We start from the raw sequence: 20,027 nt of genomic DNA on the forward strand, positions 1-20,027 counted from the left end.
GTCTGCAAGGAGACTTCTGTATTTTCACTCACGAAGCTCATAACCCATTTGAGATGAGTTGTGCTTGCTGCCAGAGTTCTGGTTTACAAGCAATTAGAGGAGTTCAAACTAATGCAAGGAAACCAAGGAGGATTAGGAGGGATGAGGAAAAGGGGCTATGCAGGCCAAATCAGCATGTCCCATTAGGCATAAAAAAACCTCCTGAACTCCACAAGCCCTTCAATGTAGGGAAGAGAAAGAGCAGATCCCACTGGTTTTATAAGGAAGCAGATGAGATTATAAAAGCCATGGCTGCTAGCATCCTATTTCTAGCAATGCCTCCATGCTTGTCTGGTGGGGTTTGGTTTTGATTTTAATCGTGCTTTTCCAGAGGTTGCTTAATGACAGGGGAATGGCAGTGGCACATGAATAAAACCAAACCAAAGGAATTCACAAAGAGCCTGTCGGATTATCAACTTGTGGATGGCTTTGCCAAGCCAGCGGCACTTGCTCACTAACTGAATCATCCTCAAGGAAATCGTCAGATGACTTATTAAAGACCTCAGCTCTAACAGCTGAGGTGACCCCCTGTCTTCTTCCTCCTCCTCAGCATGTAAGAAAAGGCATTTCTACAGGAACATCATGTGTAAGATCCTGCTCCCACTGTTTGGCAGGAGTCACAATGCTGCTTTCTCCAGGCAAAAGCAAGTGTGAGAGATTAGCATCTTCGAAGGTGAGCTTTTGTAGCTTTTCTTTAAACCACCCCCAGCTTAGCTGGCCATCTCTCTGTCACTGTATGGCAATGTACCTCCATCCTGGTGCACGGTGACCTTATTCATTCAGCCTGGAGCAAAGGCTGCAGCCTGGGCTTTTTCCAGGGCTCTGTCAGAGGGCTAAACAAAGATGCAGAAGGCAAACACGAAACCTCCCTTCACTGGGTTGTAGGCTAGTTTTGATCCCCATTGTTGATGAATATCAAAAGCAGGGGTGATTTGGCAAGGAGGGGGAAGCCGGTCATATAAAGCATAGCCGAGTACTATGTATGCGGTGAGAGTCTCAAAATGAGAAAGAGATTGGGATGCATAAATCCCATTGATTTTCAGAGAAGATATATGCCTAGCTCTTCATTTTTTAACCAAATCTCCTCCTTGAGATGATGAGAGATGTATTTGGCATTCTCTCTCGAGCAGCAGAAAACTCAGGCTACATATGAAGCACTCACAGGAAAAACTCCTTGTTAACTTTTCTTTTTTCTAGACAAGGGTTTCATCTCACTATGGACAGCAGTATCTTTACGCCGTGTGAACACAGTGACTGGTGTGGCCCTTTCTTTCTCACCCATGGTCAGCAGCTCTGCTCTGGGAAGCTTTGCAAGCATGACTGCATATCTGCTTCAGGCTCACAGTAGTCAGCCTCTCGCTGGGCTTCAGACAGATGATGCTTCAGCAGAAAGTGTGACCACTAAATCCCAGCTCACATCCCGTGTATCTCCATGTGCTGCCTAACACTAGCTTTGAGTGTCAAAGCCAGTCTCTGTTCCTATAGATTCACTAAAAATGATACTTTTGCAGGTACCACCAGCTCCATGGTGTTGTACCCAACAGTAGCCCCATACACAGTATAAAAGCTCTGGAGAAAACAGTCAGTCCTATTTAGCTTAGCTTCCTTACCTGAGCTGCTCAGAGACCACTAAGCACAGAAGACCCACACTGATCAGTACTGATGTTTGCTTAGGTCCTGTTTATTCTCAACATGACGCAGCACTCTGAATCCCAAGCTCCAAAGTCATTTAGGTTTTACCCAGAGACACTAAAACAGTCAGTGGCAGAAAGGGAAACAGATTGAAGTGCCACAGCTCCCTGACCCAACCATCGGACGTATTGTGTTTCTAACTTTCCTGGGATGGGAGGAGCAGGAGGAAAAGCATTAACAGCACTTGCACAAGCAGCATTGGGGATGCAAGAGGGTGCAATTGCTCTGGTGGTCTCTGCTTTTTATGAAGTTACCCTTCTTTCTCCAACATTCCCAACCCTTCCCCTGCAATCATGCCACCAGACAGCTCCAGCCTCACCATGCTGCTTTTCTTGTTTTTCTGTGCAATTATCTTCTGGCTGAATGCTTCTGGAGCTGCTGGCAAAACCCCTCACCACCTCCTGACTTCAAATCCTTCGCCACTGCATTATTTGTGGAGCTTTTCCCAGTGTTTAGTGCATTTGGGATTTGCTAGCAATGCTCTGCACTACAGTGCAGGGCACTCCCAAGTGAAACTCAGCTTTGAAGAGAAAGAGTGAAAACCTACGTCTGTGGAAGCTAATGTGAGTTTTTCATTGGTGCCAACAGGACAAGGATTTCATCCTAATACTCCCTTCACAGGTATTTCTATGGCATATTCCATCACTGTAATACCGGAGCATCCAGGGGACTTGGGATTTCAAACTTCTACAAATATACCTGGAGCTTCGTAACTGCTAAACAACTGCGCTACAAACAGCACCAAAGGCAGACAAAAGATGCATAGGGTTTTCACTAGATGAGAACATGAGGTCATCCTGTGGGACCTCTTGCATATCACAGGGTATGGAGTTTCACACAGCTACCCCAGTACTGCATCCAATAAACAGGATTTGATCACCCATCTTGGTGCAATAGTCGGAATTCCCATGCTCCTCAGCCCTGGATCCTCCTACTCTCCAGTGTAGTGAGAGTTCATTGCCAACACCCCACAGATGGACTCCAGATGAGCAAGCATAACAGTGCGATTGTGAGGGGGAACGATGACATTTCAGAGTGTATGTTGCATCCACGCCGACGAGCATGGGTAGGAAGGGAAAAGTTAAATTAGCCATGTGGGACGGGGGAGGAAAGCCGCATCAGAGGAGCAGAGTCTTACCACAGAAAGAAATGATTTGCCCAAGAAAAGAGCAGAGGCTCCATTGCTTGAGTTTTCTGAGAGGAAATTAGACGAGACGTATAGACAAATACATCTGAAGGGCTCCCGCCTGATTGCAAAGCAGCTAGAGTAGATGGCCCCTTTTTGTTCATCAGTTGTTTTAAGAGTTTTACCGCTACTGTAGTTAAGCAGGTGAACATCTGTTGTCCACCTGACCCACCATAAAACCTCAGCTGTCAGAAGCACAACACACTGTGCTGTGAACAAGAGGCAAAGTTTGCTTATTGTGAAGCCTGAAGGCTTTCATTTGCATCTCTCCATCCCATTAACAAGCAGTCGAGCACGCGTTAAGAACAGGCTCACCCAAACCAAACAGCATGTGAGTGCCTGCCAAAACAACTGGCATCGATTCTCGGACATATATGGGATGAATTATACTTTCTGTTATTATTAAGTAACTGCATTGAATTCTCACTTAGGGGCGTGGACATGACACAGCTTTTGGTGGATTCGTATTTAGTCCCAGTGACTGCCACCGATCTGCTGTGTAACCGCGGGCAAGGCACATTGCTTTGTTGCGCTTAAGCTTTTTCACCCCTTAAATGGCAATAACAATGTTCCTCTTTCTTTGTAAAGAGCTCTGAGCACCACAGAGAAAAAGCAATCCATTATTGTAACTAAAGAACACTGCTGCAGAGTAGCACTGCTCCTTTCGGCTCTCCTCTTCTCTAGTTAATGATTAGACATCAGTTGGGAGCTTCTCTGCAGGATACAGGACAACTCTTTAAGGTGTAAACAATTAAGAAACCAGGACCTGATGTTGGTTACGACAGTGCGAGCCAGAGGAACCGTTCAAGGCTGACTCCCCTTTAACAGGAAGCAGTAGGTAAATGGCTGTAGGTGATAATACAAGGGGTAGTGTGATACTCTCTAGTGATACGCAGAATATGATGAAGCATGGCTCCACCACAGTGTTATTAGCACATAATATTTATGTTGCAATGGTGCCAAAGAGTCTTGACCTACGTAGGGCTGGCCGTGCTGGGCCTTGTACAAGCGTGTAGCAAATGGCCATTGCTTACCCAAAGAGCATCCCATAGCAAAGAGGTGGTGCAATTGGTGAAAGGTGAAAAAAAGCAGAATGGGGGGAGAGGATGCAACAAGTCGAGTAGGGTGTGCACAGTTCCTAGCATGGCCTGCAAGGAAACATGGCACAAAGAGAGAGCAACCCATGCTGCTCAGAGGGAGGCCAGGGAGGTCATGTCACCGCTGGGTAAAAGCTGGTGGCAGCTTCCGAGCTCTAATGACTTAGCTCTGACTGCTGGATTGCTGTGGACTGAAGCACACAATGGAAAATAAAATTCCCTCACTGCTTCCAATTAGCAAGGAGCTTCAGTCGATTTCCTGAAAACAGTCGTGTTTAGTTAAAAGCATAAATCTGTGCACGGGACGCAATCTTGGCTCTGGTAGGATACAGTCTAGCAAGGACTCCTTCTCCCACTCACCAGGGCTTGCTAGAAGTGCTGGTGGGCACCAGCTGCCAGTATCCAGTAGACCTGGGTGAGGTTTGCTCACTGACGGCTCTCTGCCTTCCTGAGCTCCTGCTCCCCAGGGACGGCTCCTGGCTGAGCCCTGCGCAGAGCCTTCCCTCTTCCCGTGTGGTTTTCAGGCAGATGCCAAAAGCTGAGCCAAAAGCTCATAACATGCCAATTACCCTGGCCTCAAAACCACAAATGATTGTATACAGCTGTTGGCAAATGAAACCTTGTTCCAAACATTTAATACCTAATTGAATAAACTTGTGGAGCCTGGCTCTGGGTTTGCCTGTTCCCCTGCCCTTGTGTCATCTCTCCAGCCCGCTTCCAGACCCTGTGTGTTCCAGCGAGAGGGGAAGGAGGCTTGCCTTACAGCTTTCCATCATTCATTAAAAAAAAAAAAAAAAGATCTGCTGCGCGGCATAAGTTTCAGATCTATCAATTTTCTGTCGGAGCACTAAGAGGGTTAATTATAAAGCCCATTTCCTCTGTTTTCCCTGCACCAGATTTCTGCTAATGGACAAATAAACCGATTCATAGCGGCTTTTGGTTCTCCAGTAAAGATGCAACAAGTGCTTCATTTAGATGTGGTGAATGGTAATTATGTTTGATGGGAAAAGTGGGCAATTTTTCCTTTCTTTGTCAAATGCCTTGGATAAATTGTTTTTGTGACCTTATCTAGAACACAAAGGTCTAGTCACCACTTAAAATTATAAGGCAATTCATGAAATACACTCCTGGATCAGACAAAGAGACCAGAAATGACTTTGCCAACAAAAACTTACACCGCAGAGAAGGTCGAAAAAGGTTAGCATTGTCTTTTTTAGAATAACAATATCCTAAATTAAATGTACCATGTTTAATTGAAAAAAATCCAGAGATTATATGGTTTACTTCTAAAGAAACAGTACCGGTCTGAAACATGTGTAATGTTTCAAAGGTTATGAGAAACAGATGCCACTACCCCATCCTTTGTGAATGACATCTGAAGTTATATGTAATTTTCTCCAAATTGCCTTTTAACATTTGATTGCCTCAAACCCAACTAGCTGAGCTGCGCTGTGCGATATGCAAATGGGAAGCCTACTGCTGCAATCAACATCTCCCGGGGAGGGAAATATTTCTGATCCAGCAAATCATTTTAACCCGTCAGTAATGAACTGTGCTGCAAAGAGATGTTGCCCTCTTATTCAAAATCTGGGCAAAGTGAACAGCTTTTAGTCTTTTTCTCTGCTTTAGGTTGCTTGTGTTACTAAAATAATTTTAAAGGATTTTCTGGCTTAGGGGAGAAAAAGGGGTTGTGTTAAATCTCCCCAGGGGAATTTATTTTTCAGTGCTAGCCTTATCCCTCTGGTCCAGAGAGTCAGTATTCTGACAGAAAGTAGTTCAGATTATAATCCAAATAATAGATCCCAAGAGAAGCTTCCACTCTTTAGTGAAGACATCAAGAGAAAAAAAAAAGTACTGCATTTTATCACCATCTAAACTCACTTTCTGCTTCTCCAGTGGAACTGTTGCCTAACAGACAGCTCTGTTAACACTCTATATAACTCTCCATTGGAAAGACATTAAAGACTTTGTACTCAGTGTAAAAATGTACAATTTGAATAGTGATGCTGATTCTTGGTTTAATTGAAAAGAATTCATTATCCACGCAAAAGAAAGGAAAAGTCCGGTTCTTTTCCTTCAGTTCCTTCACATACAGGATGCTGCAATGTCCAGGGGGTTGCCCTGGTGTAGCAAGGGGCAGGATTTCATCCTGGTGAGCTTCTGCTCTAATTCTAATGCAATGTGAGGAATTTGTCCAAAGACCCGCTCAGCGAGGCCTGTGGAGGCTCTGTGTGCAGTGTAGCAAACCCCTGAACCCACCAAATCTCTCAGTAAACTGTAACTCATTTGTTTCCCCGTTTCCCCCTTGTGTGAGTGCCCAGGACGCAGCGGAGCGGGGTTCACTTGGTCACACAGCCCTGTTGTGGCTCCTAACCTCGGGGTGTGCGGCACCTTGAAGGGGGCTATTGTCAGCGCAGGCAGGCAACCAGGGCTGCACAAAAGCCCTTTACACGGTCAGCTCGGGATGGAGACCAGCCGAGAGCCACAAATGCCCTCTGCTCGCCACCCCTGAGGAGGCTGGCACTGCCAACCCCAGGTGCTGTGCAGAGTCCGGGTGCCTGCAGGGGCACGAAGCAAACCCAGGCTTCTCCTTGCCTGTTTGGGGACTTGTGGAGGTGGGAGGTTGGACTGGCCGCAGCTGGGTATCTGCTAGGACAGGCACAAGAGGAGCCTGGGACAAGCGAGGAGGTGGACCTGAATACAACAGCAACGGTTGGGATAAAGTCAGTCTGGGAATCAAAAGGAATTAATGCTTGAGCTTCTGTTATGGGCAGGCACATAAACCTGTGGTGCTTAACACCCCAGTTACTCCACTGATTTTAGTGGTACTGCTCACATGTTAAAGAAATGCACGTCTTTAAGTACTTAGCCCGAATTAAGGGTTTAGCCTAGTGCCGTTGAAATAGAAAGGCGTAATGTGGAGCTCTGCTGCTTTGGTAACTGCATAGGCAAGACAGAGAGATTGTACCTTGGAAGAGAAACAAGAACGGTCGGGGAAGGGCTCTTGATCCTGAAAAACTCTAGAGATTGCAGAGAGAGTAAAATGGGGGATGTGAGCAAAAGCAGAGGGCGGGATGCAGAAGAGGGGGAGGAGAGGAACCAAAAAAGAGCACAACTGTGGAAGCGGGGAGTGAAAAGACAGTGGGATGAGTTTGAAAGGGAAAGCTGGAGAAACACTCTGCAGTCCTTCCCTCTGGGGGCTGCAGTCAGCTATGTGGGCTTTTTATAAGCTTGTGATAGGGTAACTCTTTTTTCCTTCTTGTTGATTCCTCCTTTTAAGATCTATACCATGTTTGCATTCCCCCCCCCTCCTCTCCCTTTGCCATGGCTGTTCAAATCTAATTACCAGAGGTTCACTATATTCATTAGCTTTGTTCCCTCAAAACCCTGGGCTGCATGTCATCTGGATCTGATTATGTATGGTGCCTTTCATTTTCCCAGCTATTCCCTTACCTGCTTTTAATCAGCATGAGATTTTTCATTTAAATGTCATTAGACTTTTGAATAAATACATAAAGAACATTACAAATAAATATAAAAGCTTCGTGCAAGTCAAGCACAAGGAAAGCTATACCTGAGACCACCCATTGCAATGTCCTTCTCTGAGAAGGCTATACTAGATATGCCCAGAGGTGCTAATACAACCTTCCCCATTTTGTTAGAAGAGCACTTTGTTAAGCAGCAGACTTTTACTAGCCCCTTGAACACTCCTCTGAGGTTGTATATGAGGTACATGTGAAGCTCAATGCTCGGCGATGCATTTGTGCCTTTCATTTCTGTGTGAGTTCAGTAACATTTCCACAAGCCTTTTGCCTTGTGGCTTGCAAGGCGGCTAACCAGACATGCTCACCTGATGGTGTCTGTCAGATCATGGCCTTCAGCGCCTTTCCACATAAGTGAGGGTTTATTATGCATGGAAAGGGGATCTAATTAACAGAAATAACTGAGCTATACTCTTTGTAGTAAAGTTAAGCATTGTTATGTGCCTAATTCTCCTTCCATGACTTGTTCAGCTCTGCTTGCCTTGGTAAGATGAAGTATTAGCCGAGTTCTCCACAGAGTGAAGGTTTCACGGTAAGAGTCTAATGGACCAGAAATACAAATAAAACACATATAACCTTTGGAATGGGTTCAAAAGGGGATTCAGCATCTCCGAGAGAGATTCCTCAGACACAGGTTTGATGAAGTCTCTGGGGTTGTATTTCCTGACCCTTTAATGGAGCAGCTCACTGTCTCAGTCAGTTTTTATTCCCATAGAATTTTCTCCTTCGCCTGCTTCTTCTAGTACTTTGGTTTCCCCAGTATCTGTAAAGCCTGGTCTTATTTTTCTTAACCCTTTCATAGACTCACAGAATCATAGAATGGTTTGGGTTGAAACAGACCTTCAAGATCATCTAGTTCCCCCCCGCCCCGCCGTGGGCAGGGACACCTTCCACTAGACCAAGTTGCTGAAAGCCCCATCCAACCTGGCCTTGAACACTTCCAGGGAGGGGGCATCCGCAACTTCTCTGCGCAACCTGTTCCAGTGCCTCACCACCCTCATAGTGAAGAATTTCTTCCTTAGATCTAATCTACATCTACCCTCTTTCATTTTAAAGCCATTATCCCATCACTACAGACCCTTGTAAAAAGTCCCACTCCAGCTTTCTTATAGGCCCCCTTCAGGTACTGGAAGGCTGCTATAAGGTCTCCCCAGAGCCTTCTTTTCTCCAGGCTGAACAACCCGAACTCTCTCAACCTGTCTTCATAGGAGAGGTGCTCCAGCCCTCTTATTATCTTCATGGCTCTACTCTGGACTCGCTCCAACAGGTCCATGTCCTTCTTATGTTGGGGACCCCAGAGCTGAACGCAGTACTCCAGGTGGGGTCTCACGAGAGCAGAGTAGAGGGGCAGAATCACCTCCCTCGACCTGCTGGTCACACTTCTTTTGATGCAGCCCAGGATAAGGTTGGCTTTCTGGGCTGCAAGCACACATTGCTGGCTCATGTTGAGCTTCTCATCAACCAACACCCCCAAGTACTTCTCCTCAGGGCTGCTCTCAATCCATTCTCTGCCCAGCCTGTATTTGTGCTTGGGATTGCCCTGACCCATGTGCAGGACCTTGCACTTGGCCTTGTTGAACTTCATGAGGTTTGCACAGGCCCACGTCTCCAGCCTGTAAAGGAGAGGCATCTGGATGGCATCCCTTCCCTGCAGCGTGTTGACCACACCACACAGTTTGGTGTCATTGGCAAACTTGCTGAGAGTGCACTCAATCCCACTCTCCATGTCACAGACAAAGATGTTAACCAGCACCAGTCCCAATACTGACCCCTGAGGAATGCCACTCGTCGCTGGTCTCCACTTGGACATCGAGACATTGACTGCAACTCTTTGAGTGCGACCATCCAGCCAATTCCTTATTCACTGAGTGGTTCATCTGTCAAATCCATGTCTCTCCAATTTAGAGACAAGGATGTCATGCGGGACAGTGTCAAATGCTTTGCACAAGTCCAGGTAGATGTCATCAGTTGCTCTTCCCTCATCCACCAATGCTGTAACCCCATCGTAGAAGGCCATCAAATTTGTCAGGCATGATTTGCCCTTAGTGAAGCCATGTTGGCTGTCACAAATCACCTCATTTTCCATGTGCCTTAGCATAGTTCCCAGGAGGATCTGCTGGAGGATATTTCCAGTATCTTTTTTTGCTCTACCCATGCTTTTGTCTTCTACAGAGTGCTTGGTATCTTCAGTTGCTCCTCTGAATGATTTTAGTACACAGCTCCTTTGCAATTAGGCCCCAGTTCGAGGTTAGTATCTCTTAGCTTGATTTGGCCTTCTACTCTGATTGACCTTGAAGCTGACTTTACCGCTCTCTTTTCCCTGAGTAGGTTATCTAGCCTTCCCTGCCTAAAGTCCTCATGGAGGAATCCCCCCTGGAGCTGACTACTCATTCTATTTGTACTGCAGTCTTCAGTAGAGTTGAGAGAAGGCATGTGTTCGAGTGAGCAGTTAAGCAAGCTTGCCTGCTTGTTATATTGACACACACAACACCATGCCTGGCAGTTCCCTAGAAAGATGCTGTGTACCAGACAGAGCTCATAGCTCTCTCCTTTCCCATGTGACACTGAGGCTATGCCTATATTTAGAGGTAGACCTAAGTTTAGAGCTCATTTGGGGCACTCGTCTGTAAATATGCTAAAGTGAACCTAATTAGTAGCAGGGGGAAAAAAAGATCCAAAAAGTGCATTTTAAGCAACCCTTACGGAGTATTTTGAGGGGAAAAAAAAAGATTACGTCTCTGCCAGTATGGGTTTAAACACCGCTTCTGTGGCATTACACTCACTGGATCAAGGAATAGCAATGCACAATCTGAGTTACGTATGCAGTGACCTTGCTTTGAGTATCAGTTTATTTCAGTAACTTAGTTTTGAGTATCAGTTTGGTTTAGTTGCTCAAATTATGTAGCAAGTGGTCTCAGGCAACAAACTGATTTTTAAAAGATTGCAATCCGTTTGAGGACAATTTATGATGTAACATGAATGAAGCATAAACATGAAGAATGAATGACACGATTGTCTTGCTTGGCCTGTTAGCTCTCATCCATGTGCACTTTCACTCTGCAACCTCTTTGTGGGGTTGTGCCCTCCCAGAACTGTCTATTAGTTTAGATAGGCCAAAGAAAGCTGTGGTCAATATTACAAACTCTCCTATTGTCTTCAAACTTTTAGTTCTTTCCTCCCTCTGGATCATTTGATCTAGAGTAGTTTAACTTTTTTTGATTTATTATCTACCCTTTCCATGTCATAAAGTGGTCCTTTCTGGAATAAAAGAATTATTTTGGTGTAGGATTGAGGAACATCATATCCAGCAGATGTCTAGGTAATTAAAGTCCCCAATGAGCACAGTGTCCTGAGATCCTGGGCTCCTGTATAAATGGTTCAGGAATGTTTCCTTCTTCCTTTTTTTGAGATCAGTAACAGATGCCCTCAGCAGTGATCCTTTTGTCTTTCATGTCATGACTCCTTACCCAAAGTACCTGTGTGCTGGCCTCCTGACAGTCAAACTCTGTCTCTGTTGGCAGCTGTTTTTCACAGGTAGGAAGCATCATTGAGAAATGCATAGCCACTATCCCCTGACTTTTACAGATGGATTGATTCCTTAGGAAGAGGATGGGGGAAATCCAATCAATGGCACAATTGTATTTATTCCTGGCTTGCAAGTAGGCTAATTATTTCTCAGAGTCTCTCTCTTTTTCTGGGGGGGAAAGGGGACAAGATGTGAGCAAAGTTGGGTTCTACTTGAGGAAAATTCAATCTAGTATGTGCTTAAATGCTCGCTAAATCAGGAACGGGGCAGACAGTTTGCAAAATCCATTATGAGGCCCGTAAGCAAAGAGACCAGACCCCTCAAGTATCTGTATTTGATGCTGCTTTGTAAAAATGAAACTAATTTGGTAGGAAGTAAATTATTATGAGTCTTCAGTCAATGAAATACTCACCAGCCAGGTGTTCAGCAATCTTACATCATCACAATGTCCATGCGTTTAAATGTAAGATTGCTTCAGCTGAATGCCACCTTCACTTCTACTTGATTTGTGTCCAGTTCCTCCACATTTCATGATTTCCTCCTTGCAACTGATGTGTCGTGGTAGAATCTAACCTAGGTCTGAATCCTGACTTTCTGACAGAAAATTCAGATTCAGATCCAAATCCAGACCCAAACTGGGGTAACTCATGCGTATCCTCAATGCTTGACATCAAAGCAGAAAAATAATGACTGTCCTGACCCTACCATGACCCAGCGCAGGAGCATGGGTGTCAACAGTCACTGTCCATCCAGGCCTGCTTTTAATCATAGAATCATAGAATTGTTTAGGTTGGAAAAGACCTTTAAGATCATCAAGTCAGCTGTTAACCTAGCACTGCCAAGTCCACCACTAAACCATGTCCCTAAGCACCACATCTACACGGCTTTTAAATACCTCCACGGATGAGGACTCAACCACTTCCCTGGGCAGCCAGTTCCAGTGCCTGACTACTCTTTCAGAGAAGAAACTTCTCCTAATAACCAATCTGAACCTCCCCTGATGCAATTTGAGGCCATTTCCTCTTGTCCTAGTAGTGAGGGGCCCAAAACTGAACACAGTATTCAAGGTGCAGCCTCACCAGTGCCAAGTGCCAGTGCCAAGTACAGGGGGATGATCACTTCCCTAGTCCTGCTGGCCACACTGTTTCTGATACAAGCCAGGATGCTATTGGCCACCTGGGCACACTGCTGACTCATATTCAGCTGGCTGTTGACCAACACCCCCAGGTCCTTTTCCTCTAAGCAGCTTTCCAGCCACTCTTCCCCAAGCCTGTAGCATCGCATGGGGTTGTTGTGATGCAAGTGCAGGACCTGGCACTGGGTCTTGTTAAACCTCATACAGTTGGCCTCAGCTCATTGATCCAGCCTGTCCAGATCCCTCTGCAGGGCCTTCCTACCCTCCAGCAGATCGACACTTCCGCACAACTTAGTGTCATCTGCAAACTTACTGAGGGTGCACTTGATCCCCTCGTCCAGATTATTGACAAAGATGTTAAACAGAACTGGCCCTGCTACTGAGCCCTGGGGAACACCACTTGTGACTGACCACCAACTGGATTTAACTCCATTCACCACAACTCTTTGGGCCCAGCCATCCAGCCAGTTTTTTACCCAGCGAAGAGTGTGCCCGTCCAAGCCACAAGCAGCCAGTTTCTCCAGGAGAATGCTGTGGGAAATGATGTCAAAGGCTTTGCTAAAGTCTAGGCAGACAACATCCACAGCCTTTCCCTCATCCAGTAAGTGGGTCACTTTGTCATAGAAGGAGATCAGGTTAGTCAAGCAGGACCTGCCTTTCATAAACCCATGCTGACTGGGCCTGATCCCCTGGTTGTCCTGTATGAGCTGCATGATGGCACTCAAGACGATCTGCTCCACGACCTTCCCCGGCACCGAGGTCAGGCTGACAGGCCTGTAGTTCCCCGGAACCTCTGTTACACTGACATAGATTGGGAACCAGCTCATGGAGTCAGTGAAAACCAGGTCCACACAATTTAGTGAAATATCTTTGGTTTTACTACAAGTAAATGACTGTGGAGAAAATCCACCCCACTCTTTTCAGAGGGTTAAGTGATATATGAGAAGGTGATCTTCTTCAGGTTAAGATCCCCATGTCGGGGCTACCTTCTCCTTCCACTACTCTCTAGTAAAGATGGGACTAAGGCCTGTGAGGAAAGAAGGAAGCCACAAAATGAAAGTGTTCACCTCTGCAGAAACTCATGCAGCAATGGGGAAGCCAAAATAGATGGTTTTACTGTGCCGTGGGTTGCTATAACCCACAAGGAGAAATGGAGGGGAAGGCATTACTGACTGTGAGTAGAGAATTATAGAGGTCTTTGCAGCCCCAGGGAGTCACCATGGGGGTCAGACCCAGAGGCGAGGAGTTCAGGCTCAGGTTCCTTGGACTGTCACCTCTGGTTGTATAGATTCAGAATGAATTAGCAAAGGGGCTTTTGTGGAGGAAAAGCAGCAAAATGCTTTGCAAGGAAAGCTGAAACTGAAGTTGAAGCCTCTTCCTTGTAATGAGAAGCTATAATTCAAAACAAGGTTTCCAAAGCACAGATATGTGTGTGTGCTCATGAAGACTCACTGCAGTAAAGAGGAAAATAGGAGCACAAAAGAATGCTTTTCCTTGCTTTAATGAAGCTAATGGCCCTTTACTCTCCATGGAGTGCTGGAGGATGTGACCATTAACTTCTTATTTGCAATTTGTATGCACCTTGCTGCACTTGCTTTTTTTATAGTAGCAATCTCAGTGCAATATCTAGGATGGGAGGAAAAGCAGCATGTAGAGAGAGGGTCCCCATGGTGGGAAATGATGAACTGCCTGGCCTATCTGCTAAGCTACCCCCTGCTAAACCGCAGGAGTCACGTACCATGGTCAGGTAGCTTGGGCACAGGATGAGTGTTAGATGTCCACTTTTGATGGAGCACTCTGTGAGGTGAGCCCTCAGTCCCTTTTAGAAGAGCCTTTGCAGCCGAAAGCTGGGCAGGCCATCTCGGTGGTAGTGCAAGGAGCACCGCTTTTATTTGAACTGTTTGCTTTAGAGAAGCTGTAGCAGATGGCATGGAGGGGAAGCAAAACAAAATGTAGGGAAAAAAGAAGGCAGCGCATCCTGTTCCACATGAAGCCTTCCTGCAAGGAAGGAAAACTATAAAAGCAGCGTAAGTATATGACATTTCAGTGTGTGCAAAATAACATATGGCTCTGGCTAATATAGCCGAGGCTTTGCAATGAGTGACAAGACATTATTATCAGTGTATCCTGTGTGTTTATACATATATATGTGTGTGGGATGGGGGAGAGTGTCAAACAAAAGTGTAACTGTCTCCTTAGGCATTGGCAGGTTTTCTTTTCTTTTCTTTGGTGGTAAATCTCAACACAAAGGCCACGCTTCTGACTGATCCACTTTTAGAAGTCAGTAACAACAGCTGTGGGATAGCTTAATTGAGGACTGGGGGTTGTGCAGCAAGAAGAGCTCTGTGTTGTTTTTGGAAGAAAGAAAAAGCTCTTCCAAGCTGTGGTATGAGAAGACTACATTCAGTCCAGACCCAACCAGGGAACTCCAGCTCTTGTTAAACTCAGCCATAGCGGGGCTTGCAGTTTGCCTTGATGTGTCTTGTTACTAGGGTTGTTGATGGTAATAGCTGGAAAATAAATTACCGCCAATATAGCAGTAGGGAAACACAGAGAAACTGCTCTGAATGCAGTGCCGAAAGCAGCCCTCAGGTTCAAGATAGCAGGGCAGGAGGGATGAGCCTACTGGTGAAACACAGGGGTGGGATGTGGGAGACCCGAGTCCTCATCTCAGCTGTACCACAGGTTCCCAGTGGGAGCTTGTCTGCCAGCAGCCACAGGTTTTCTTTTCTGTGACCCCAGGCAGATCATATCTGCCCGCCTGGCAAGGGTAATTCATCAGGGTCTGGAGGACACCCTGAGATGCTTAATTAAAAGGAAGTACTGAAGTTTGGGCCCAAACTTTTTCCAGGAGCCAAAGCAAAAATCAAAACATAGAGAAGATCCTACTGATCCCAGCTAAATAATTTTCTCTTGATGGATCAAAACAAGTGAAAAAAATTGTATTTTGTTTGAACAAAATATTTCATGTTGGGTCTCTGGCCATAAAAACCAAGAAAACAAAAGGCACCCCAATGCCCTCTTTTGAGCCGAGAGCCTGACCTTCTGACAGGGTGAGGACTTACTCCGTGTGGCTTGTTCACAGACATCTGGAAATATGATAGAGATGGGAACAGAATGAAATTTTCCTGGATCTTAGGTCTCTCCTCTCCTGATTCTCCTCTGGTGTTCTCTTGAAGTGTCTTACGTATCTCCCTGTTAGAGCTAGAGCTATTTATAGCACAGCAGCAGGCAGGGAGGAGAATATAGCTAAGGTTACAGATTCACTAAAGGCATTCGTCACTAAACCAATGTCCCGTGGCTCTTGTGGGGACAGTGTGGACGTACGCAAAAAAATTAAGTTTTGTACAATATATCTTGACTCTTTCCTCCCTAAAACAGCCTCATCAATTTTAATGCTAAATGAATAAATAATAACAAGACACTTAAGGTGTTAATGGAGCATTAATTATTGCTGAGGTTTCTGTGGAAGGGCTTGTGACATCCACATTAATACCGAATGACTTTCTTTATGACTAGCATAATTACAGAGAATATTAAATGAAGCAAAAAGTGATGGGGCTCTTAGCAGTAATTGTTGGCAATTGTTCATACAGAACCCGATTTCCGATACCCTATTTACCTAAATTGGCTAGGAAAAGCACACGAGGCATGTAAAGCACAATGAATCACTCCAGTTTACATCTCTAACTTGAGAAACTGCTTCCTCATTGCCCACAGGAGAATAATAAGCATGGCCATTTGGGTCTGGTTTAAACCTGAGACTGTGGCAAAACGTGTCAGAAAAACACAGTGCTGCTTTCTATTTCTGTTTGGAAAGTTTTTTTTTTCTTATCAGGTGTAACTGCAAATATGATTTTGTGAATAAAAGCAAAGAGGGGAACTTAAACTCACCTGCCCATTCACCCATTGCTGGGAAGTCAGAGTTTTACACCCAGGGAGGGCTCTGGGTGAGCAGCTGATAAGTTTTGGGTCTTTGCTTCTATTTGTGCAGAAGAAGTTGTAGGAAAGTGAGCACAGAGACATGTGAAGGGCCAAGTCCTGGTGCTTGAAGCACTTGGAAGACATTGGGAATGCGCACTTTTGTCTGAGGAGAGAGTCTGGCCCTGAAGACAACTCCAGCATCCACCAGAGCTGATGGGAAGAGTATTCCTGTATTTGCCTTTGAAGCTGGAAAGGGATTTAGTCCCTAGGAAAACACATGCAGTGCTCACCCCTGGGTGAAAGGACTGTGGGGCTGGGGCTCCCCTGTGTCCCTTCCCTGCCAACAGAGGGCTGGCAGCCCTGGAGGCAAAGGGGTCCTGGGTCAGTAGGGCCCGGACTGCAGAAATGCCCTACGTAGGGTTGCAGCTCTCGGGCTTTGAATTGTATGCAGGTGGGAGGCTGGGGGGAGAGCAGGGCTCCTGTGGTCATGCGGAGGTCCTGTGGCGTTTTCCAGGGTGTCCCCTATTGTACAGCCCCTCAGCACCACACTGGGTTTAATTATCTGAGGCAAATAATTGACCTGGGAGCATCAAAGCAGAATAAAGAGGCTTACCGCTACCTGTGAGAAAATATCCTCAGTTGTGAACTTTCAATTTACTTGAAACTGAAACTTGAGCCTGGATTTCAGCATCAGGATTGACTGCCGAGTGTTCCCAGTGAATACCCTTTGATGAGCTGCTGTGCAGAGCTCGCTGGCTTTTCTGCATGGCTGATCTCCTAACTCACGTGGCATTACTTCAGTGCATGACTGCTTCAGAAACTGGCCTCCCTCTGCCCAAAGTGACTTGAGCTGACTTGCCAATATGGTTTAACTTTTGGATTAAACAAGTTCTAGATGTGCCTGAAATGTTCCCGCATGTAGAAATCCCTCTGTGAAAGGGCATGTGAAAGGTGAGCGAGATGTGAGGGAAACTTGTATTTCATTCATACTTTCTTCTCTAATTAGAAATGTGAGTTGGTTGCTGTGTCCCTTTATTCTATTTCTATAGGCTCTTTGGAAGCCCTATTGTATCTGTGTGCCTGTTAATTTCCTCAACAGACTAATTCAACTTGCTCTGCTGACATGTAGTTAATTATGTTTCAGGTAACTCATTTTCCTGGATGATGCTCAACTGCTGTCTGTAAATGAAATCGCTATCTAGCTAATCAGAAGTTTCTGAGCACGATCTCTTCTACGTGTGCACGCACATGCCGGTCTGGCACTCTGCTAGAGATCCTGGCTGGAGCTTTGAAAGGCGGACTTGTGCAAATGAAACGTAAGGAGGAAGAAAGTAAATGGACCCTGAACGTTCTGAAACTCCAAAATCTTTCTGCAATTAAACTAATTAGGTGTCTATGCCTGGGAGCATTTGATTAGAAATGGTTAGCCTATGGCAGCTAAATGAGCCCTTATGGGAGACGGAGACATTTGCACAAGACGCTGTCAGTAAATATGTTCTCTCTGCTCGTGGTCTTGTCCTTCCTTCAGCTGCCCATTTGGGTCAAAGCAGGGCCAAATAAGTGCCCGCATCTCACAGAAATGTCTTCCTTTTTCCTGAGTGAATCTAGTCAAATTTTTGAGGACGTTAATCGTCCTGGGCGTGCTTTCACACTGGCTATGTACAAGGTAGGTTTTTAGTATCACAGCTGCCTCTTCTCCATCAGCCCACGGAGTCGAGCTCTTCCCAAGGCAGGCCACAGCAGGACCTGTCACCACTTAATTAACCGTGAACTCACATGGAAAGAAAGTTCAGAATTAATCAAACTGTGAGAAATGAATGTTAACTGGCCGCGTTCATGGAAATATGGGGCCAGACTTTGGCTTAGATCGACTTGATGGGTATCTACAGAGTTGCATCCAGAATACATTTGCTTTGGGTGTTACAATGGGCATGCAATTCCTCTTTGGACGAGGTGGCAGGACTGCAGCCTGCTGCTGGGCAGTGACAGGATGCCTCAGGTGACACTTCAGAGCCCTCTGTCCCAGCCTCCAGAAGTGTGGCAATCCCCCGGGGAATGTACTCCTGCTATCATGAAATGGATTTCATTAATAAAGCAGAGGCAAGCACTATGAGCCATGCATGCCAGAAACATCTGAGGTGAGGTGCCTGAGAGGCAAACATCTTAGATGGAAAACGGCTAATAAAAATAAACTCACTTGCATGCAGAATTCCAGAGTTATTTCACAATATCCCACATACTCCCCTTCATTTGCTTGTCTGGGACGTGTATAAAGCAGATGTGGAAATCTTCTGTTTCAGGAAGCTTGGGTCTTTGTTTTTCATGGGGGAACTTAAGTTCTGGTTCCTTCATGTTCATTTTTTGGTAACTGATCTATACTTCAGCTTACAGAAGGGCCACAGTTACAGACTCTTTTCTTTCCTCTTCCTGCTCTCAAATGCTTACTTTTTCTACTCAAGTCTAGCATGAAAGTCAGTTCCATCTAAAGGTAATCTTAAGTGGTTAAGCACCTAAACTGAAGTGGAAAAAGTACATTTTCCATACTTTAAAAAATGATTCTTCTATATCTTAAAGGAGTGAGGAAAGAACACCATGAACTAAAGAAGGGCTGCATTTCTTCAACACCACTGTTGAGTATGTCTGAGCGATTGGTGGTTTAGTTTGAGATCTCTGGAAATCATGAGCACATCCTGGCTGATTTGCAGTACGCAATATCCGGCAAAGGCTTGCTGTACTGGTCATGCACAAAATACAATGTTATTGGCAGAAATAGCGGGTGGAAGGTGCACGAGGGCAGAGGATAAAAAAGTTTTTTGGTCCCTAGTCTGCAATGCTACTAACAGTGTTTTACAGGTTGCTCAGATATTTTGTAGTACTTCTTGGGATCTTATGTCTGGAGACCCTTGCCACACAGACATTACCAAGAACGCAGATCTGGCACCTATTTACATTTGTAATATCACAACATTGTCTTGATCAGAACTGGATCTTCCCCTAAAGGTATGTCAAGATCCAATCTATAAGTATTAATATTTCAGTAGTGCTGATTTAGGCTTGCTAGTCAACCTGTTGTGTTCACCACCACCCATGAGTTACCTTCTGGTTTTTATATAGTTTTGCACAAAGACCTTATACTGTTTTAAAGTTTCTTTCTTTTGTCTCTGTATTTTGGACACCAGTCCTGTCATCTGTACAGGTTCTTGCCACTGCTTTCAGCAGCCTAGCTCAGGGCTCCCTCACTGATCCCCAGTAAGCTCTTTGGGACTTATCCACTTCTCCATGGAGCATGGTTGCAAGGGAAGGTATTTCTCTACTCTTACTACTAGCAGGAGAAATGAACAGATCTGGATGAAGTACTGGCACCATGTTGAAATCTCTGGCAAATATTCCACTGATCTCAGCAGGGACCAGTCAATTTTACTTTCAAGTCTTCAACATATCATTGGCATAACAGTTCCAAACACAGATTTTTGAAGTGTAGTGGGGATAACAGATATAAATAAAATGAAAGTACAAAATAAACTATGCATAAAACACTATGTACTTAACAATGAAATATAGCAGGATGGATTTTTCAGTAAATTAATGCATTAGCTCATGCTCTGCAGCATCTGTGAAAGCAAAGTCCTGCTGTATGTAAATTGGATGCCTAACAACTTGTGTGGCTAGGCAAATAAGCCATATGTATGCTTACCTTGTGAATTTGTAATTAATTCATGCTCCTGGGTAAAACAGAGTCCTTCATGAAATTCAGCACCTGCATAAGCCTCCTCTTTGTCCTGAAAAATCATAACAGTGGAATAATTCAGACATGTGAAATTCTATATGTAATTAATATTAAATGAAATCTAACATACAAGTTGTAGTCAAGAAATTAGCTAGTAAT

Source organism: Nipponia nippon, unplaced genomic scaffold (assembly GCF_047370975.1).
Source record: "Nipponia nippon isolate SJK-2023a ecotype South Korea unplaced genomic scaffold, ASM4737097v1 scaffold_4, whole genome shotgun sequence".
Taxonomy (NCBI): domain Eukaryota; kingdom Metazoa; phylum Chordata; class Aves; order Pelecaniformes; family Threskiornithidae; genus Nipponia; species Nipponia nippon.